We start from the raw sequence: 24,111 nt of genomic DNA on the forward strand, positions 1-24,111 counted from the left end.
GGGTGTTGTAGATCTTGCACGCCACGGAGAGCGGCCAGGGGATTAAGGTGCCAGCGTATGAAGAGAGAGAGCTTGTTGCCTTCATCGATGGCTTTCTATGGTACTAAGGGGGGCATTGAGGCTGAGGGAGGAGATATTTTCCAAAAGGCTAAACTTTGAGATATTTATCACACTGGCCATCATTTTTGGTTTCAAAATATATATGGCATTCGAAGTATTTACTGTACTAATTATGCATATAATTTGGCTACAATCAATTGTTAGCGGGTAAATTAAGTTATTCATGTTGAATCGGATGGTCAAGAGAAAGCCAATAGTAATACAACTTACAGTATTTTGGAGTACTATAGCAAAAGCAAATAACCATTAGATCCAACACATACAATATCATGCTACGTTAACCCAATATTTAACTGGGATTACGAGAGGATGGATGGCCTTTATCTATCATTTGGTTCAAAAAATTATAAGAATAATGGATAAAAAAAAGAAAGATTATCCATCCATCCTAATCTGCTAATTTGCATCCTTCCAATTTCAAATTGGAAGGATGCAAGGAACAATAGATGGAGTATTGATGGATGGATTTTTGCATTGATAAAATTATCCATCATTATCTTTTTTGACAAAATTATAATATTTTTTTACTTTTTCATTTATATTATTTATATATATTTTTATATATACTATTAAATTTTATTACTAATTATTTAATTTTAGTACATAATTTTGATAATTATAATAAAATAATTAGAATAATTTTTTATTTCTCTATTTTTATTTACTATTTTTTAATTAACTATTAACATAATATTAATAAACTATTTAAATTAAATTATAAATTAATTAGTTATTTATATAATTAATATATATAGTTAATTCATTAATAATTAATTTATAAAATCATGTATTAAATTAAATTAAATTATAATTAAATATTTGTATAATTATGGATTATAAAGATTATAAATTTATATGTCGTTTATTTTTTTAATATAAAAAATATTATAAATTGATAGTAGTAATATTTTATTAAAGATTGATCTAATAAAAATATTATACAAGTATCATTCATTCTTTTTTTCATTAATCCTATATTAAACAGAAAAAAAATTATTTTCATTTATTTTTTTATATTTTATCAAATATATAAAAGGATGAATGAAAGATTGATCTATCTTTTTTTTTTTTTTCATTATTTTTTTATAATTTTTTTTTATTTTTTATATCAAATAGAGGATAAATATCATTGGATAACCAAGGTCGGCATATGTGAATGGTTTGCTTGTGTTGGAAAAGCCCTCCTGGTGATACCACGTGTGAGACACCTGTGGATTAGCTGATCTACAAGCTACAACTCAGGTTTTTAGCATGGGTACCAGTGTAGGACACGGCAGATTATGAGACAAGCTCACCGCGATCACATGGATACGGAAACATTGTCAAGGCTCGTGGAATGTCATGTCACTAGAGGGGTGGGCCAGTGGACTTGTTTTGCATTGCGCAACGCCCGTGAAACGCGCTCATGCGACCATGGTTTTTCTTTTTTTGGTGAAAACGCGAACGATGGTTTAACCACCCAACATCGTCGGTTTTTATATTGGAGAAGGATTTGTCCCGTTACATTTTAGGAAAGATGTATGAATTTTATAACCTACGATGAAGACAAGCATTTCTTGACCTTCCAACTTAGGTAGGACTGAAAGTGAGCCAGATCACACTGGGTTATACCCCCATCCGAGTCTGATCCGATTTTTTTTTTTTTTCGGGCTTTAGACCGGATTTGGGTTCGAAATTTTCTAAAAGATCCAGATCCGAGTTCGGTCCAAATTCGATTGGACCGGCCTACTGCAAAGGAGCGCTCTCGATTTCTCCTGACTTTCCGACTTCTCCACTCTCGAAATCCTACCACTCCTCGTCTGCAGCGGGCAAGCCCCCGTGTTCTCACCTGTTATGCGCCGTCATCCAAGTTTCTAACGCCCTCTCCAATCCCATCCCCATCCGGCATACTCGGTCTTGGTGATGGCCACTCGAACTCGACGATGGCCAGTCGGGCTCCGTCGAATCCTAGCTTTGCCATGGGCGCCACCACGGAGTCCAACATCTGGTCCAGTGGATTGGTGTAGGTCAGCTTGGTTCCGAGATCGAGGTAATTGGTGGCGGAGTTGCCTCGGAAGAGGGCGTAATCGAGGGAGATTGAGGAGGGGCTGGAGGCCCAGACGAAGTAGGGGTAGATGTCGATGAAGTAGAAGCAGAGGAGGGGTCAGATAATGGCGTCGACAATGTCGTCACAAAACTGGCCGGCAGAGAGGGTGAAGAAGGTCCTGAGGGCGTCCATGGTGAGGGTGGTGCTGACCTTGCATTGTGGATGGAGCGAGCGCGGAGGGCACGGTGGAGGTTGGCCATGGCAGGGACAAGAGAGGGCCAGGTGGAATTGATGGAGTAGTTGGAAAGAATCTCATTGCCAACGAAGAGGAAGTGGATGCAGGTCTGGGGGTAGAAGTGTTAGAAAATATGTCCCAAAAGTCAATCGTCAAACTGTTGACGGTTGAGCAACCAAGTATTGTAATTGATTTGTTAATAAATAAAATATATTTTTGATATTTTCATTATAAATTTTCATCTTCTAACGAACTCCGTTGTTATGATGAAGTCCTTAGGACTATTTAAGTTTGTTGCTCCTTAGATTGATTTTGATAATTACAAAGCAGTTGAAGGGGTACTAATGTTTCTCACTTGAAAAAGACTTATTGCTCTTCAGGGACAAAATTATAATTTTATCAAAATTCTGATTTGAAAGTATCAAATGATAGAACAAAAGATTTGTGATCCACTGGTGAAAATTTTATTGATTTTGGACTTGTATTTTGAAAGATATGCATGTTTGAAAATCATGAGTCGACCCATGAGTCGACTCATGGCACATGAGATGACTGGCACGCTAAAATTTCTGGCCGGCACAGACTTGGCTCACCCTGTGAGTCGACCTATGAGTCGACCCCCAAGGCATGAGTCGACCCATGAGTCGACCTCTGTGGGTTTTAAACCAGTTTTACAGAACCTTGCATCCCGTTCGATTCTCTGATGTTTTTCCACAGAGGTCGACCCATGAGTCGACCCCCAGGCATGAGTCGACCCATGAGTCGACCCCTGTGACGGGATTTTTTCGCAACGATTAATTTTTAACCCGTTTTAAATACTTTTAATGCTCATTTAATGTGGTCTAACGGCTCTTTTTCAGCCTAGAATATTTTTCACTATTTCTTAAAGCTATAAAAGGGACAAAAAGGTGGGAATCAAAGAGTGAAAAAGAAGAGAGATTTTGAAAAAGAGATTTCAAGCAAACTTTTCAGCCCTAAGCAAGAGCTCACTCAAAGCATTCAAGAAGCCTTTAATCTAAGCTCACCAACTCCTCAAGTGCACATTCAAGTCTCCAACCATCTTGAGGAAATCAAAAAGAGTCTTCTTCTCTTTGAGTAAAGTGTATTTAAAGTCTTATTCGCTCATTAAAGGAGCTTTCTTTGTACTTATTTGTGCTATTGATTGTTATACTCGGTTTGAGTGATTATTTTTATTTTGGAAGGATTCCAAAATAAGAGAAGGTTGATCCGAACCTAGAATCGAAGTGTATTGGATTGGCTTGTACCCGAAAAATAAGTGGTCTAGCTTGGGATAGCTAGAGTCAGAGTTTTCGACGTTTGTATTCGGGTTGAATACAAGATTAGTGGATTGAAATTCCCAAGTAGGAGCTTGGGGAGTGGATGTAGGTGCAAGGTTGGCACCGAACCACTATAAATCCTTTTGTTTGTGGTGTGTCTAATTGCTCTTCTTTAACTCTTCATTATTCTCTTGCATTCTTGCTCTTAGCCATTAGTCTTGAATTAATTTTACTCTCCCTATTTATTTAGCTTTGTCAAACATTTCTCATAAGTCATAAGTTAAGCTTAAAATTTTTAGAAACCCAATTCACCCCCCCTCTTGGGTTGCATAGCTGGACAACAAGTGGTATCAGAGCCCGATGCTCTAGCTCTACTTTGATCTAAATAATCAAAGAGCCAAAGATCTATGGCAACTCAAGTCGGCACTTCTCTAGCCGAGAGGCAATCCACCAACCGACCTCCACTTTTCAATGGGTCTAATTACACCTATTGAAAAGCTCGGATGAAAATATTCATTCAAGCACTCGACTATGATATGTGGAGTATCATAGTGAACGATCCTCACACACCCACTAAAAGTATAGATGGTGTGGAATCAGCCAAACCCGAGAAAGAATGAGATGAGGTTGATAAGAAAATGGCCAAATTAAATGCTAAAGCAATGAATGTTCTTTATTGTGCTCTTGATGCTAACGAATTTAATCGCATTTCTACTTGCTCATCTGCTAAAAAAATATGGGATAGGTTAGAAGTAACCCATGAAGGAACCAATCAAGTAAAGGAGTCTAAAATCAACATGCTTGTGCATAAATATGAATTGTTTAAAATGGAGCATGATGAGTCCATAACTGAAATGTTTACTCGCTTTACTGATATTATAAATGGTTTAAAGAGTCTTGGTAAGTCCTATACTAACAGTGAGCTTGTAAGAAAGATTCTCAGGTCCTTACCAAGAACTTGGGAAGCCAAAGTGACCGCCATCCAAGAAACCAAGGACTTGAACATTCTACCCTTGGAAGAGCTTCTTGGATCATTGATGACTCATGAGCTAAGCATGAAGCAACATCAAGAGGAAGAAGTCAAAAAGAAAAGAACAATTGCCCTCAAATCCACAGCTCCACCAGATGAAGAAACTGATGACACTGAAGATGAAGAACATGATGAAAAAATGGCACTCATTACCCGAAGATTGAAGAAATTTTTAAGAAAAAGGAAACAAGGGATGAGGAAGAGGCCATTCACAAAAGGGGAACAGAGCAAAGAAAAAGAGAAAGACCAACCCCTTATCTGCTACGAATGCAAGAAGCCGGGACACTTCAAGTCCGAATGCCCACAACTGAAGAAGGGTCCCAAGAAGTACAAGAAGAAGGTCATGATGGTCACTTGGAGTGCGAGTGATGACTCAAGCTCCGAAGAGGAAAACTCAACCGAACAAGCCAACTTGTGCCTTATGGCACACGAAAATGAGGTAACTTCCGAAACTCCTAGTGACTTTACATTTGAAGAATTACATGAAGCCTTTTATGATTTAGTTGATGAATTAAAGAAACTAGGGATGAAGAACAAAGATCTAAAATCGAAAAATCAATCTTTATTGAAACAAAATGAAAGTATTTTAACTGAAAAATCCACCCTGCTTCAAGAAAATCAAAGTTTAAAGAATGAAATTGCCAAGCTAAAACTAATAGTAGAAAAATTCACCTTGAGTTCAAATAAATTTAATATGATTCTTGAAAATCAAAAGGCCATGTATGATAAGGCTGGACTTGGCTATAACCCCTTGAAGAAACAAAAATATCTGAAAAATATTTATGTAAACTCTTTAAGTAACAAGTCTTCTAATATTACTTGCTTCAAATGTGGTAGAGTAGGACATAAATCATACACTTGCTTCTCTAACAAGTCTGCAAACTCAAATATAAAGAAAATATGGGTTCCAAAAGGAACCATTATGACTAACCAAAAAGGACCCAAGAAAGCTTGGGTACTTAAAACAAAAATTTGACTTTTGCTTGCAGGTATGTCTAGCATCCCAAGGAGGAAACAGGAAATGGTATCTTGACAGTGAATGCTCGAGACACATGACTGGTGATGAATCCCAATTCATCACTCTTGATGCTAAGAATGAAGGGATGGTCACCTTTGGAGATAATGGCAAAGGAAAGATCATCGGTATAGGTAACATTGGTATCACTCCCTCCAAATACATTGAAAATATTTTGTTAGTAGATGGTTTAAAGCATAATTTACTAAGCATTAGTCAATTTTGTGATAAAGGATATAAAGTTATTTTTGAATCGTCTGTTTGTATTGTAACTAGTCCTATTAATGATGGCATTAAATTTATTGGACATAGACATGGTAATATTTATATGGTAGATTTAAATGATCTAGCCAAAATAGACATGCAATGCCTAGTATCCTTGAATGCTAAAATTAATGAGACTAGTTGGCTTTGGCATCGCAGACTTGCACACATTAGCATGCATTCTCTTTCAAAATTAATTAAGAAAGAATTAGTTCTTGGTTTGCCAAAATTGAATTTTGAAAAGGATAGAATTTGTGATGCATGCCAACTAGGTAAACAAACAAGAGTTTCATTTAAATCCAAAAATATTGTTTCAACCTCTAGACCTTTAGAGCTTTTGCATATGGACTTATTTGGACCTACTAGAACCACTAGTCTAGGAGGAAAACGATATGGTTTTGTAATTATAGATGATTACTCTCGTTTTACTTGAGTTTTCTTTTTGGCACACAAAGATGAAACTTTTCATGTTTTCACTAAATTTTATCGAAAAGTCACTAATGAGAAAGGATTTTCAATTCAAAATATTCGAAGTGATCACGGAACTAAATTTGAAAATCAAGACTTTGAAAATTTTTGTGATGAAAAAGGAATAGGCCATAACTTCTCTGCACCTAGGACACCCCAACAAAATGGGGTAGTAGAAAGGAAAAACAGAACCTTAGAAGAAATGGCCCGTACCATGCTATGTGAAAGCAACCTTCCAAGATATTTTTGGGCGGAAGCAATTAACACAGCATGTTATATTTTAAATCGTGCTTTGATTAGACAAATTTTAAAGAAAACCTCCTATGAGCTTTGGAAAGAAAGAAAACCTAATATTGCTTATTTTCATGTTTTTGGTTGCCGATGTTTTGTGTTAAATAATGGTAAAGAAAGACTTGAAAAATTTGATGCAAAATCAGATGAAGCAATCTTTCTTGGTTACTCCTCCACTAGTAAAGCTTTTAGAATTTTTAACAAAAGAACTTTAGTAGTAGAGGAGTCCATACATGTTGTCTTTGATGAATCTAACGATCTTCCTTCAAGGAAGAATGAAGGTGTTGATGATGCAGATCCTCTTATAGATGGAATGAAGGAGATCACTCTGAAAGATCCAACAATTCAAGATGACGAGGAACATGAAGACAAACAGGATGAGGGAGGTGAAGAACATTAAGAACAACCTCAAGGTACAAATGACCTACCCAAAGAATGGAGGTATGTTCACAATCACCCTAAGGAGTTAATTATTGGTGATCCTATGCATCAGGTAAAAACTCATTCTTCACTTAAAGATGTATTTAATCATTGTGCTTTTGTCTCTCATCTTGAACCTAAAACTATTGAAGAAGCTGAAAATGACTATAATTGGATTAATGCAATGCAAGAGGAACTTAATCAATTTGAAAGAAATAATGTATGGACTTTAGTATCAAGACCTAAAAATTATTCAATAATTGGCATAAAATGGGTCTTTAAGAACAAATTAGATGAACATGAAAATGTAATAAGAAATAAAGCAAGATTGGTTGCTAAAGGTTATAATCAAGAAGAAGGAATTAATTTTGATGAGACCTTTGCACCTGTTGCTAGATTAGAGGCCATTAGACTTCTACTTGCATATGCTTGCTTTATGAAATTTAAATTATTTCAAATGGATGTCAAAAGTATATTTTTGAATGGATATATTGCTGAAGAAGTCTATGTAGAACAACCCCCAGGTTTTGAAAATCATGCTTTTTCTAATCATGTTTTTAAATTAAATAAAGCTCTATATGGTTTAAAACAAGCACCTAGGGCTTGGTATGATAGGCTAAGCAAATTTTTACTAAATAATAATTTTTCAAGAGGTAATGTAGACACAACCCTCTTCATTAAAAGAAATCAAAATGATATGTTAATTATACAAATATATGTTGATGACATTATTTTTGGGTCTACTAATGAATCTCTTTATCAAGACTTTGCTAAGCTCATGCAGGAGGAGTTTGAGATGAGCATGATGGGAGAACTTACATTCTTCCTTGGACTCCAATCAAACAAACAAAGAAAAAAATCTCCATCACCCAAAGCAAGTACACCAAGGAATTACTCAAAAAATTTGGAATGGAAAACTCCAAAGCAATTGGCACACCCATGAGCCCCTCATGTAAGCTTGACAAGGATGAAGAAGGTAAATGTGTAGACTTAAAATATTATAGAGGTATGATTGGCTCTCTATTATATTTAACTGTAAGTAGGCCTGATATCATGTTTAGTGTTTGTCTGTGTGCTAGATTTTAATCTAATCCTAAAGAGTCTCACCTGAATGCTGTTAAAAGAATTCTTAGATATTTAAATGGTACTCAAACTCTAGGATTATGATACTCTAAAGACTCACTAATTGATTTATTAGGATATTCAGATGCTGATTTTGCTGGATGTAGATTAGACAGAAAAAGCACTAGTGGAACTTGCCAATTTTTTGGAGTTAACCTAATCTCCTGGTTTAGCAAGAAACAAAATTCGGTAGCACTGTCTACGGCTGAGGCCGAATACATTGCAGCTGGAAGTTGTTGTGCTCAAATCTTGTGGATTAAGCAACAACTCGAAGACTTTGGTATCAAACTTAATGAAACACCCATAAAATGTAATAACACTAGTGCCATAAATCTTACTAAAAATTCAATTCAACATTCAAGGTCTAAACATATTGAAATAAGACATCATTTTATAAGAGAACATGTTCAAAATAAAGATATAATTTTTGACTATGTTTGCACTGAAAATCAATTAGCCGATATCTTTACAAAGGCCCTAAGTGAGGATAGATTCTGTAAAATTAGGAGAAATCTAGGAATTCTTGATCCATTTGCTTAAATATCTCTCTAATTCTAAGGAATCAATGTCAAAATTTTCTTAAGCTCAATTTCCATCATCTCTCTTGGACCTAAAAGCTCAAGATTATCATTCTCACAACTTGTCATTGAGCAAAAATTTTTCTCCCAAAATTCTGAATTTTTTCAGAATTTATTCATATTTTTTTTGAAATTTTGTGAATCATGAGTCGACCCCCTAGGGTCGACCCAATGGCATACTTGAAATTTTCGGCCAACATCCCACGGGTTCATTTCTTTTTAACTTAAAGCCCGTTCATGAGCCGACCCCTCCTTCTTCGTCTTCCTCCCTCCAAAACTCGTCGTCCTCATCTTCGTTCTCTCCAAATCTAAAGTTTTAGCCCAAGATCCTTCTCCCATCACCTCTCCACCTCAAATCGCCCCTTGGGAAAGGAGCTTTTCGCATTTTTCTCCCTTGATTGAAGCAGTTGGAGCATGCCCTAGCTTCCACCATTCTTCTCCAAATCGAGATTTCTCTCTGCCAAAAATCCCTTTCCATCCTCTAATAACCCTCCTTCTCCTCACCCATTTGATCTTCCGAGTCTCCTTGCTTACTCTTATGGTGAGAATGACCCCAAAAATGAAACTCCCTCAAAGAAGAAAATCAGTCCGTGAGCTGGAAGAAGGCGTGCGCAGAAAAAGGCAAGCTTCTCAGACCTCCTCTGCTCCCATCTCTGCTTCAGCATCTGCACCAGGTTCCTCTCAGTCTCCTCTTAGCCCTAGCAAAATTTTACTCTCTGACAGAAAGGTAGAAACCGGCAAGAATGTGGACTTCAGATTCTTTGAAAAAGAAGGTTTCTCCTTTGGTTCAAAGATCAAAAACCAAAGTTGGAGATTTTATTATTCTCTCAAAGAAGTTACATATATAGATTTGGTTAGAGAGTTTTATCTGAATCTGTGCTATGGCAATAGAACAGTAACTTCTACTATTAAGAGAATTGATATCTGCTTAGATCCTGTTATTTTGGGAGAGATTTTACATTTGTCCTGTGAGAGATATTCAAACATGGAACTCCCAGTGAAGGAAGAAGGGATCAATGTGATTTTAGGAGGAACCTACTCGGAAAGTCTAAATAAATTAGAAGTCAAGATCTTGTCAATTGAAATGAGAATTCTACATCAATTAGTAACAAAGCTTTTCTTTCCGAGAAGTGGCAGACATGACCTCCTTTCTGGCCGAGACATATGTATAATGTTTCATGTGATCACCCAAACCCCCTTAAACCTCCCTGCATTAATGATTGAGGTCATGAGAGAAACACTGAATAGATCCAAGGCACATCTGCCTTTTGGTATGGCCCTCACTCTGGTATTCAGGAGGTTTGGAGTTAGTTTTGAGGGGGAGGCATCTGCTAGGCTTTCTCACTCTGACACCATCAATCAACACACTCTGCACCGCATGGGATTCACTAGGATTGATGGTGGTTGGATCAAGGGTACAGAAGAGAGAGCTGAGGAGAGAGCTAAGGACAGAGTTGAGGATAGAGCTAAGGAAGAAGGTCCTTCATCACCTCTCCATGACTTCAGGGCAGCATCTCCAGACATCCAGTTTGTTTCAGATCCAGAGGCTAGCCCTTCAGAGTCCACCAGGAGGCACACACCGTTTCAACAGCCAGACAGAAGTGCACCTCCCTCAGAGGTCAGATTGGCTGATGATCAGATTGAGCTGATTTCTCAGCGTGTGGCATCCTTGCTTTCTCCTCAGTGGAGCACTTCAGCTTTTGCACCGGGATCCACATCATTAGATGCATCCGATCAGACCTTAATCCCCTATATCTCCACTGTATTTTAGATGATCTCAGATCAGTCTGTTCGGATTCAGCAGCTCGAGGATTACATTTTGAGACTGATTGGGAGAGTACTTGACTTGCAGGGGCAAGTGTTAGCTCTGGCCCATCCATAGCCACAGGAGTGCACTATTGAGGTCTCAGACCTAACTACGGAGGCAAGCAAACTTAGAGGTGTATTAGAGGGTGGATTTGATTTCTTGAGTAGAGATATTAGAGGCTCTAGTGAGCATGCATCTACATAGTTCACTGCACTGCTTCAGTCTGTTTCGAGAGCTCTGAACCTTCTTGACACCATCAGGCTCTCTCTTGCAGTTCAGTCTATTGCTTCACAGCCTTCAGGATCATCTCGCCCACCTACTCGTGCCAGTACCTTCACTCGAGGCAGAGGCAGACGGGGTAGAGGATGAGTCCTTGATCGTGATCCATCATCTCTCCACCCCATCTCTGATACATCTGATTCTGATCCATCTAGTCATGAGCTCTACTAGATCCTTGTAGCTAGCTTTGTCTATTATTCTTTCTAGGATCTATCTTTTGGGCCATGTAATGATATTAACTGATTGACTTTTATATTATGGAATATATATTGGAACAGCTATGGTACCAATCACCTTTTGATTATATATCTACTCTTTGACTTTTAATGTATGTTGCTAATTCATATCTATGGTACTCAATGGCATATTCTATTTTATGATTGCTGTTTTCATGGGGAGCAAACATTAATGTCTGTAAAATTAATGATTAGCACAAGAAGTTTGAAGAAACAAAAAAAAAAGAGAAAATGTATTCAAAAAAAAGAGGAGGAGTTAACAATGTTTGATGATGTCAAAAAGGGGAAGAAATTAAAAAAAAATATCAAAAGCAAGATTAATAAAAGACTTAAAAATAAAATGAGTGAATTGAGAGAAATTAAAGAAAAATATCAAAAGCAAGATTAATAAAAGACTTAAAAATAAAATGAGTGAATTGCTAAGCAAAAAGCAAATGAGCAAACTTTAAAATTAATTCTTAGACATGCTCTGATACACCTTAAAATTTGACATGCTCTGATATACTTTAAAATTAATTCTTAAACATGCATTGATACACTTAATTTTTAAACATGCTCTGATACCAAAATTAAATAATCAAATGAGAATGAGTGAATTTTCAAGATGCTAAGAAATTTGAAAAACAAGCAAATGAGCAAATGAGATATTTTCAAACACGCAATTTTCAAATCTTAAGGTAAATTCTGCTTTGCTCTGATAACAAAAATAAATTTTCTGCTCTGATACCAAATCACATACTCAAATGAACAAATTTTCAAATCATTAAACAATAGGCAAATTATTTATGCAAATGGGCACATGTATCACGTGATCAAAGAATCAATCTTCTTTTCAAGCAAATGCACTTATAAGTTGGTAGTAAATTTCCTATTTATCTTCAAACTACCTATAATGCATTTCATTCCTTTAAAATTCATGATCATTGATTCATATAAATGCTTTTGTTCAAGTGTTTTGTCATCATCAAAAAGGGAGAGATTGTTGCTCTTTAGATTGATTTTAATGATTACAAAGCAGTTGAAGGGATACTAATGTTTCTCACTTGAAAAAGACTTATTGCTCTTCAGGAGCAAAATTATAATTTTATCAAAACCCTGATTTGAAAGTATTAAATAATAGAACAAAAGATTTGTGATCCACTGGTGAAAATTTTATTGATTTTGGACTTGTATTTTGAAAGATATGCATGTTTGAAAATCATGAGTCGACACATGAGTCGACTCATGGCACATGAGATGACTGGCACGCTGAAATTTCTGGCCGGCACAGACTTGGCTCACCCTGTGAGTCGACCCATGAGTCGACCCCCAAGGCATGAGTCGACTCATGAGTCGACCTCTGTGGGTTTTAAGCCAGTTTTACAGAACCTTGCATCCCGTTCGATTCTCTGATATTTTTCCATAGAGATCGACCCATGAGTCGACCCCCAGGCATGAGTCGACCCATGAGTCGATCCCTGTGACGGGATTTTTCCGCAACGATTAGTTTTTAACCCGTTTTAAATATTTTTAATGCTCATTTAATGTGGTCTAACGGCTCTTTTCCAGCCTAGAATATTTTTCACTATTTCTTAAAGCTATAAAAGGGACAAAAAAGTAGGAATCAAAGAGTGAAAAAGAAGAGATATTTTGAAAAAGAGATTTCAAGCAAACTTTTCAGCCCTAAGCAAGAGCTCACTCAAAGCATTCAAGAAGCCTTTAATCCAAGCTCACCAACTCCTCAAGTGCACATTCAAGTCTCCAACCATCTTGAGAAAATCAAAAAGAGTCTTCTTCTCTTTGAGTAAAGTGTATTTAAAGTCTTATTCGCTCATTAAAGAAGCTTTCTTTGTACTTATTTGTGCTATTGATTGTTATACTCGATTTGAGTGATTATTTTTATTTTGAAAGGGTTCCAAAACAAGAGAAGGTTGATCCGAACCTAGAATCGGAGTGTATTGGGTTGGCTTGTACCCGAAAAATAAATGGTCTAACTTGGGATAGCTAGAGTCAGAGTTTTCGATGTTTGTATTCGGGTTGAATACAAGATTAGTGGATTGAAATTCTCAAGTAGGAGCTTGGGGAGTGGATGTAGGTGCAAGGTTGGCATCGAACTACTATAAATTCTTTTGTTTGTGGTGTGTCTAATTGCTCTTCTTTAACCCTTCATTATTCTCTTGCATTCTTGCTCTTAGCCATTAGTATTGAATTAATTTTACTCTCCCTATTTATTTAGCTTTGTCAAACATTTCTCATAAGTCATAAGTTAAGCTTAAAATTTTTAGAAACCCAATTCACCCCCCCCTCTTGGGTTGCATAGCTGGACAACAAAGTTCGATAAAGAGAGAATTTATCAATTAGTCCTTAAAATTATTCACGATCAAATGATAGGCTGTTAATAAGAACGACAGCTTCTATCGAGCATAGGTCGCTATAAGCCATATGGATTGGTTGTCCTCTTAATCAAGGAGTGTGAAGACACTGGTATTGCATACAGGTGAGATGTAAGGGTACATCGTCATTGAACGTGACCAACTTCAGAGCATTCTGCTGTCGAGAATATCTCTGATGGGATATAGGTATAAGTGTCCTTAGACTTGAGATCACCTCAATGACTTGCAAGCAACTCACTGTGCTTTGGTACTGGACTAACTAAATTTTTAATTCAGTGATGGAAGGCTTCTGGGCACAGTCAAGTACTTACGAAGTCAGAGTGTGATCGAGATGGGATTGATCACTCCAAGAGTTGGAGAAAAATGAGTCACTGTATTTCAATTTAGCAAAACCTTGACCAGGATAATCCATCAGATGGATTTGATATTTTGAAATACAATGTGGACAACCTGATCAGAGTTGACAGTTGAACTCTGAGGTGTCCTATGATCATTTTGGTCAAGGGGATGAATTATATGAAAACTATATCTGCATGGGTTCTAAGGATGTTGTTCTACATATTCGACCTATCCAGCCATCGGATACTATTTCTAGATGATCACTTCGATTGGTACAGAAATTTATTCCTGTGCTACCAACTTAGGTTCAAACCTATGAGGTCACACACATTAGAAGTCATGATCCGACTGGATGGTTGATCAACGATTAAGAATCGTTCTAGGATTAAATGATCAATACGATTGACATTTAACCTAGTGTAAGTATTGCAGGAGGATCGATTAGCAATTCGATTGCTAATTAGCTTAATTTGATCAATTCAATGAGCTGAGATTAAGTCTAATTGAATATGATTTAATTAGATTTAGTTTGGACTTAATTAGATCAAGTTCAATTAGTTTATTAGATAAGCCAAGTGTAAGAAAAAACTAGTCCTAGTTCAATTAGGACTTGGGTCAACCTAATTTTTAATTTGATTAAAAAATTAAAATAGATTTAAATCTAATTTAACCTAATTAAATTAGGTTCTTAATTAGGTTAAGACCTATTTTAATTAGGTTGATCTAATTTTAGTTTGATTTGGTTGAGAAACCAAATTAAAACAAGTCATAAGACTAGGATTCTACCTTGCGCCACATAAGCCCCCCACGCCCTCTCTCTTATTCCATACCAATTCTCTCTTATTTTATGCGACAAAAATCCTCTCCCAGGTCTTTACCATGCCCAAAAGGTTTTCTCTCTTCTTTCTTACATAGAAGATGGTTGTGGATTAAATCAAAGTAGGAATAAGTTTGGATTTCAAATTCTATGAGATAGAGTTTTAGCAATCCAAAACTCTTTCCTTTTTGCACCGATTTTATCCAGATTTTTTTTGAAATTTTTATGGTTTTTATGGCACTTGATAGGTGCCCTTTGCTGTTGGTCCATGCATAAAAAGAAGGAGGGGGCGTCCAAGAGTTGGGCGCCCCTTATCTTGCCATGTTTGGATAAACCTTGACTAGGTATTTGACCTAGACAAAGACTCTATCATATATCTCTATATAAAATAAATTTTTTTATAAAATTTTTTTAAAAAATAGATTAAAGAGAGACCTTTGGGGCATCCAAAAATTAGAGAGAAAGAAGGTTGAAGTGTGGAGATATAATGGATATAAGATAGGATATCTAGAGAGAGCAAAGAGAAGAAGAAGAGGATCTTCTTCTAGGGTTGTTGTGTTCATCTCTTCCCTTCTTCCATCTTGAGTTTTCTGAGAGCATCTCAGATCTAAATTTCTTCCTCCTATTTCTCATCTTTGAAAGAATCCAAATCAAGAAGAAGGAGAAACCTGATCAACCATCGAAGAAGGATCAGCACAGTACTAGCATACTGTGCTGATATCCTGGAGCAGGACTTCTGATCGAGATTCGTGGACTCATATGGACGACTCCTAGAGGTCAGACGCATGTGCGGCTCGCAACATCATCCTCAAGCCTGGATCAGCAAGGTTAGAACATCTAACTTGCAAGGTAATAGATCTGATCTATTGTTTATTACATACATTAGATGTAGCATAGAAACATGTTGATATGATCAACATGTAGTTCATTCTCTATATATTTTAATTTCTAATTTAATACCATGTAATAATCATGTAATAGGATCTTAGATCTAGGGATTCTCTAATTTTATAAAATAAATTTTAATTTATTTTAATCTTCCGCTGCATGATCTTGAAAAAGTTTCAAGATCTAACCCTGAAACCCTAGATCTGGTTCCTTCAATTGGTATCAGAGCTTAGGTTGTTTATTACATGATTATTTATACATGCTTAAATTATTTTTTAGATTAGATCTAATTTATAATCTGATTATTAAATTTAAAATTAAAATTTTTAGATCAATCATGAACTGCAAGGTTGTCCTACTGTCGGGTTTATCCCTTACAGTACAAAGGTTGTCCTAATCCGCGTAGATCTATCTTTAATTATAAATTTATTAGATGTGATCTAGATTAAATTTATGATTTATTAGATTTAAAAGATATTTAAATCTAAAATAAAATCTCTTTGTTAATATAACCTGCGCAAAGAACCATCATATTTTTGTCTGAAAAATTTGCACAGTTTAAAGTTGAAACTGTTTCAATTACATGAACCTGTTTAGATTAAATCTAAAGTAGTTTCATGTTTATTTCATTTGCATCTTGATTATGAATCAAATATGCAACTTGGTTGGTGAAACCATGTTGTAAAATTATTTTATAAATATAAAAATTATTTTCAAAAAACCGAACTCCAACCCTCAGTCCAAAACTTAATTGAGAATTAAGAAGTTGTTTTGATTAGGTTCTAGGATTGTGAATTGAAGAACCTAGGACACAAACCATAACACATTGGGTTAATGGGTTAGTGAGAATTAGGTTCATTAATTGGATTAGACCTAAGGTTAGGTTAAAGATAGACTTAATTAGAGAATTGACTAAATCTAATCAATTATTGTCTTAGATTAAGTCAACGATTCTCTAGATCAATTACAATAGTTGTAGTTGGTCAAGTCCATGTCTTTAACGAGAACCAAATGGACTTGATTCTTGGTTAAGCAGTCTAGCACGAACTGTTAGGTTGATCCAATCGAAACTAATTAAACTAGTTAGTGTCTAAGATAAATCAGACCGGTGGTTTTTAATTGGGAGCCCGCTTATCTGACCATTTCTGATGGTATCTAAGGCAAGCTTTGGCAGAGCCTCCCACCGATCGAACTTACCTGGCCTCTTGGTGAAATTATATTTTGATTGGATCACTTGACTATTCGAGCTGACCCATATCAGCTAGGTAAATCAGTGTGACTGATTTAGGTGCTCCTAGACCAACTCTTTTAATGGTCTCCCTTAAGCTGACTTGGTGAAGCCAGTGGGAGGATCATGATAAGCTGGTTCATCTGATCTCATCCTCTAAATCAATTAAACCCTCTAAAATTATTAGGTCCTTAAAATAAAATAGTTATGGTGATAACTAGATCATAGCTTTCCATTAAGTGGATGATAATGGGTCCATCAATTGGATAATCATTGGAGACTCAAAGGCCTGGTGCTTATCGGCTGATGGAATTATCATTCATAATATAATTTTTTGACTGTATTTTTTTAAATGGTGGTTAGGTTAACCAACCAAAGTTGGGCCTAATCATTCATTAGCTAGATGGACCAAGTATGGTCATGTTAATGGTTGGACCTAATCAGACCTTTTCAGTGGAGGCCAAAGCCTACTGATTAGGGACTGCGGTAAAATTAAAATTATTAAAAATTATTTAAAGAAACAATTGGTTATGAACCTACCCTTAGATGTATATGGGTTAGCCAACCAAAGTTGGGTTTGTGTGCAGTCTAAGTGGATTCTAGTACCCACTAAGAAATTAAGGCAATTCCTCAAATTGAAGGTAGAGGCTACCAATTCGAATAAAATAGTGAAAGAAATTTTTTGATTAAAATTCAAATCTTTAGTTTTAATGAATCAATTACTAATTAAGTTATAATTTTTCTTTGTGCAGATATGGCCACTTCTCTATCGCTCCGATCATTGTTGGACAATGATAAGTTGGTAGGATCCAACTTCGGTAGCTAGTACCGAAAGTTCAAGATAGTCTTGGAGCATGAACGGATCCTATATGTGATAACGGATCTTGCACCTGAGGAGTCAGCTGTCAATGCATGTGGAACAGTCAGAGATACTTACCAGAAGTAGCTCAATGATCGGACCACCATGCGCTGCATCATGCTGGCTGCCATGAGCGACGAGTTCAGTCACAGATTTGAGACGACTCAGCCAAAGGACATGCTTCAAGTGTTGGAGGATGCTTTTGGCACACCCGATGATGTGGAGAGGCACAAGACTAGTTGTGCCATCTTCAACGCCAAAATATGAGATGGTGCCTCTGTCACTGATCATGTATTGTACATGATCGAGCTGATAGAGCGTTTGAGCAAGCTCGGCTTTCCCTTGCATGAGCAGCTTGGGAAAGATCCAATACTAAACTCGTTGTCCAAGTCTTATCTCCCATTCCTCACTCATTATATAATGACAAAGCCTAAAGTAAACTACCATAGATTACTGAGGTTGCTTCAGAACTTTGAGAAGGATCACCAACTCCACAAGGAGTCAGTGAACTTAGTAGAAGATTCATCTTTTGGTTCTCGATCCTTTAAGAAAGGGAAGAAGAACAAGAAGAAGAAAGTGAAGAAGGTGCAAGTTCAGGCTGGGACATCAGTGTAGGGCCAAACCAAAAAGATCAAGCCCGATAAGAGTCTATTCTACTAGCAAGCATCCTAGATTAGATAGTGTATCAGATATCTACTTATGGCACTATAGGCTAGGTCATATAAACAAAAACAGGATAAATAAGTTGACTCAAGAGGAAATCCTTGAAGTCAGTGATTGTGAATCACTTCTAACCTGTGAGTCCTGTCTTCTTGGTAAAATGATCAAGTCACCTTTTACTGAAAAAGGTGAAAGAGCTACTAAGCTCTTAGACTTAGTACATACTGATGTATGCGGGCCCATGAGCACAAGTGCTAGAGGTGGATATTTCTACTTCATCACTTTTACGGATGATCTATCCAGATATGGATATGTTTATATGATGAAACATAAGTCGGATTCATTTGAAATGTTCAAACGATTTCGAAGTAAAATAGAAAAATAAATTGGGAAGAGTATTAAAACTCTTCGGTCTGACTGAGGAGGAGAATACCTTTCTGGTGAGTTTCTCACATACCTAGGAGAGAATGGAATTCTCTCCCAATGGACTCCTCCAGGAATACCACAGCATAATGGTGTGTCTAAAAGGAGAAATCGGACTCTGTTAGACATGATCCGATCCATGATGGGTTTTGCCAGCTTGTCGATATCCTTCTGGGGATATGCACTCAAATCGACCTGTTATCTATTAAATAGGGTTCCAAGTAAGTCTGTAATTAAGACTCCATATGAGATATGGACAGGGCGTAAGCTAGTACTTTCACACCTTAGGGTTTGGGGGTGTCCGACCTATGTCAAACGATTAGTTATAGATAAATTCGGACCTAGGTCTGACAAATGCACATTCATAGGATACCCTAAAGAGATCAAAAGATTTTTTTTCTACCATACTGATGAACAAAAGGTGTTCGTCAGCCTTAAGACAACTTTTTTAGAAAAGAAGTTCCTTGGTGAAGGAACCGTTGCCTCTAAGGTTGAACTTGATGAAGTTTAACAGGTAGAAGGACCGACACCAACAGCTGAACCTGAGTCGGATTTGATTAGATCAGATCTGGAGCCCAATGTACCTGCACCATTAAGGCAATCCGGTAGAGTACTACGTCAGTCGGACAGATGCTATGGTTTCTTGGTCTGAGACGGTGATCCCATCGAACTCGATGAGAACGATGAAGATTCGATCACCTATATGGATGCAATGCAGAGACCTGATTCCAAAAAATGGCTTGAAGCCATGAAATCCGAAATGAAGTCCATGAAGATCAATGATGTATGGACATTGGTTGACCCATCTGAAGGGGTTAAACCCATTGGATGTAAATGGGTCTTCAAAAAAAAGAGGGGCACAGACGGAAAGGTGGAGACCTATAAAGTCCGTCTGGTTGTCAAGGAGTATCGTCAGCGTTATAGTATTGACTATGACGAGACATTTTTTCCTGTGACAATGCTCAAATCCATTCGGATAATGCTTGCAATAGCTGCCTATCTGGATTATGAGATCTGGTAGATGGATGTAAAGACAGCTTTCCTGAATGGAGAGCTGACCAAAGAGGTGTATATGATACAACCTAAGGGATTTACATCTACAAATGAGTTTAAGGTGTGCAAGCTTTAGATATCCATTTATGGATTGAAGTAAGCTTCTCGGAGTTGGAATATGCGTTTTGATAAAGAGATCAAAACGTATGGCTTCGTTAAGAATGGAGAAGAGTCCTGCATCTATAAATGGGCAAATGATCCAGTTATGGTATTTCTTGTCTTGTACGTGGATGATATTCTCTTAATCGAAAATGACATCCCCACACTACAGGGAATAAAAGTTTGGTTGTCATCATAGTTCTCTATGAAGGACTTGGGTGAAGCATCCTACATCCTATGGATGAAGATCTATAGGAGGGATAGATCTAAAAAGATGCTTGGGTTATCCTAGTCTACGTACATAGACACTGTGCTGAAGAGGTTCAGCATGGAAAATTCCAATAAGGGCTATCTACCGATAGGCCATGAAATTTCTCTCTCTAAGAAGGATTGTCCGACAACTCTTGAAGAGAGAGAGCGTATGAGTAGAGTCCCATATGCTTCGACCGTGGGATCTATCATGTACGCCATGACATGTGCAAGGCCAGATATGGCATACTCATTAGGAGTAGTAAGTAGATACCAATATGATCCTGGAGAAAATTATTAAAAAATGGTTAAAGCCATCCTTAAGTATTTGAAAAATATTAAGGATCAATGGTTGGTTTATGGCAAGCCAAATTTGAAACTTGTGGGGTTCACAGACTCCAGCTTTCAATCTGACCATGATGACAGCAGAAGCGTGTCGGATTATATCTTTACTCTGAATGGTGGAGCCATCTACTGGAAGAGTTCCAAGCAGCATACTATGACAGACTCTGTTTGCGAGGTGGAGTACATTGCAGCATCAGATGCCGCGAAGGAAGCTGTGTGGCTGAGAAAATTCATCACTGAGCTCGGAGTATCACCCTCCCTCGATGGTCCGGTCTTGCTCTATTGCGACAGCACTGGTGTCATAGCTCAGGTGAAGGAACCCAAAGCACACCAGCGGACGAAGCACATTTTGTGCCGCTTCCACCTGATCTGAAAGATCGTGGATCGAGGTGACGTTGATCTTCAGAAGATTGACGGAAAGGAGAACCTGACCGACCCCTTCACTAAAGCCCTGGCGATAAAAGAGTTTGACAATCACAAGTCGAAGATGGATATTAAATACTATACCGAGTGACTTTAGGACAAGTAGAAGTTATTGAAAAATATGTCCCAAAAGTCAATCATCAAGCTGTTGACGGTTGAGCAACCAAGTATTGTAATTGATTTGTTAATAAATAAAATATATTTTTGATATTTTCATCATAAGTTTTCATCTTCTAACGAACTCCGTTGTTATGATGAAGTCCTTAGGATTATTTAAGTTCGATAAAGAGAGGATTTATCGATGAGTCCTTAAAATTGTTCACGACCAAATGATAGGCTGTTAATAAGGACGACAGCTTCTATCGAGCATAGATCGCTGTAGGCCATATGGGTTGGTTGTCCTCTTAACCAAGGAGTGTGGAGATACTGGGATGGCATACAGGTGAGATGTAAGGATACATCGTCATTGAACGTGACCAACTCCAGAGCATTCTGCTGTCGAGAATATCTCTGATGGGATATAGGTATAAGTGTCCTTTAGACCTGAGATCGCCTCAGTGACTTGCAAGCAACTCACTGTGCTTTGGTACTAGACTAACTAAATTTCTAATTCAATGACGGAAGGCTTCTGGGCATAGTCAAGTACTTGCGAAGTCAGAGTGTGATCGAGATGGGTTGACCACTTCAAGAGTTGGAGAAGAATGAGTCGTTGTATTTCAATTTAGCAAAATCTTGACCAGGATAATCCATCAGATGGATTTGATATTTTGAAATACAATGTGGACAATCTGATCAGAGTTGTCAGTTGAACTCTGAGGTATCCTATGATCATTTTGGTCAAGAGGATGAAATATATGGAAACTATATCCGCATGGGTTCTAAGGATGTTGTTCTACACATTCGACCTATCCGACTGTCGGGTACCATTGCTAGATAGTCACTTCGATTGGTATAAAAATTTATTTTTATGCTATCAGCTTAGGTTCGAACCTATGAAGTCACATACATTAGAGTTCACGATCCGACTGAATGGTTGATCAATGATTAAGAATCGTTCTAGGGTTAAATGACCAATGCGATTGACATTTAACCTAGTGCAAGTGTTGCAGGAGGATCGATTAGCAATTTGATTGTTAATTGACTTAATTTGATTAAGCCAATAGGCTGAGATTAGATTTAATTGAATATAATTTAATTAGATTTAGTTTGGGCTTGATTGGATCAAGTTCAATTGGTTTATTGGATAAGCCAAGTGCAAGAAAAAACTAGTCCTAGTTCAATTAGAACTTGGGTCAACCTAATTTTTAATTTGATTAAAAAATTAAAATAGATTTAAATCTAATTTAATCTGATTAAATTAGGTTCTTAATTGGGTTAAGACCTATTTTAATTGGGTTGATCTAATTTTGGTTTGATTTTATTTGAGAAACTAAATTAAAACAAGTCATAAGATAGAATCCTAGTAAGACTAAGATTCTATCTTGCGCCACATAAGCCCCCCACGCCCTCTCTCTTATTCCATGCTAATTCTCTCTTATTTTGTATGACAAAAATCTTCTCCCAGGTCTTCACCATGCCCAAAAAGTTTTCTCTCTTCTTTCTTACATGGAAGATGGTTGTGGATCAAATCAAAGTAGGAATAAGTTTGGATTTCAAATTCTATGAGATAGAGTTTTAGAAATCCAAAACTCTTTCTTTTTTGCACCGATTTTACCTAAATTTTTTTTGAGATTTTCATGATTTTTATGGCACTTGGTAGGCACCCTTTGCTTTTGGTCTACATACAAAAAGAAGGAGGGGGCGCCCAAGAGTTGGGTGCCCCTTATCTTGCCATGTTTGGATAAACCTTGACTAGGTATTTGACCTCGACAAGGACTCTATCATATCTTTCTATATAAAATAAATTTTTTCATAAAATTTTTATGAAAAATAGATCAAAGAGAGACCTTTGGGGCATCCAAAAATCAGAGAGAAAGAAGGTTGGGGAGTAGAGATATAATGGACACAAGATAGGGTGTCTAGAGAGAGCAAAGAGAAGAAGAAGAGGATCTTCTTCTAGGGTTGTTGTGTTCATCTCTTCCCTTCTTCCATCTTGAATTTTCTGAGAGCGTCTCAGATATAAAACTCTTCCTCCTACTTCTCATCTTTGAAAGAGTCCAAATCAAGAAGAAGGAGGCACCTGATCAACCATCGAAGAAGGATCAGCGCAGTACTAGCATATTGTGCTGATTTTCTGAAGCAGGACTTCTGATCAAGATTCGTGGACTCGTGTGGACGACTTTTAGAGGTCGGACACATGTGCGGCTCGCAACATCATCCTCAAGCCCGGATCAGCAAGGTTAGAACGTCTAACTTGCAAGGTAATAGATCTGATCTATTGTTTATTACATACATTAGATGTAGCATAGAAATATGTTGATATGATCAACATGTAGTTCATTTTCTATATGTTTTAATTTCTGATTTAATGTCATATAATAATCATGTAATAAGATCTTAGATCTAGAGATTCTTTGATTTTATAAAATAAATTTTGATTTATTTTAGTCTTCAGCTGCTTGATCTTGAAAAAGTTTCAAGATCTAACCCTGAAACCCTAGATCTGGTTCCTTCAAGAAGGGGAGGAGGTTGGTGGCGAGCCAGGCGTCAGCGAGGGACTGGTTTGCGATGAGAAAGGAAAGACTTGGTTGGGGACCATGATGGAGACACGGAGACGGGTGCCAGCGAGGGCACGGAGGATGGCCTCCATCCATTTCCTAATGTGCCGGTGGCGTGAGAAGATCCGATCCTCACCCTCTCCACTCGGGCTAGACATTCGGGCTGCTGATCAGGCTGACATTTGGGCTCGGACTCGGATCGAATCCGGACCGAGCCGGACCAAAACTAAGCCTAAGCCCGACTCGAAAGACAAGCGGGTCCTATATTTAAGTCCAAATCCGGTCTGAAATATTTCGGACCTAATCCGAAGCCCGATCCGAGCCTAGTTCCAGCCCTAAACTTAGGACTTGTTTGGATTGTTTAATTCAAAATTTATCTAATTTATTGTTCAACCATCAAAAATATTTGATTATAGACTGCACAGAACCTCATCGAAAGGAAAAAAAAAAAAAGACTCATTGAGTTGATCTTTTTCCTTGTATGATTTGGACTAATATGTTTGAAAAAAAAGATGATCCTGAATGCTTGAA

At 37.2% G+C, this 24,111-nt stretch overlaps 1 pseudogene; it reads right to left on the reverse strand.

Moving 5' to 3' along the window:
• Positions 1-1,951: 1,951 nt before the first annotated feature.
• On the reverse strand, positions 1,952-23,738 carry LOC140853654 (probable glucan endo-1,3-beta-glucosidase A6; annotated as a pseudogene).
• Positions 23,739-24,111: the final 373 nt, after the last annotated feature.

This window comes from Elaeis guineensis, chromosome 14, assembly GCF_000442705.2.
Source record: "Elaeis guineensis isolate ETL-2024a chromosome 14, EG11, whole genome shotgun sequence".
Taxonomy (NCBI): Eukaryota; Viridiplantae; Streptophyta; class Magnoliopsida; order Arecales; family Arecaceae; genus Elaeis; species Elaeis guineensis.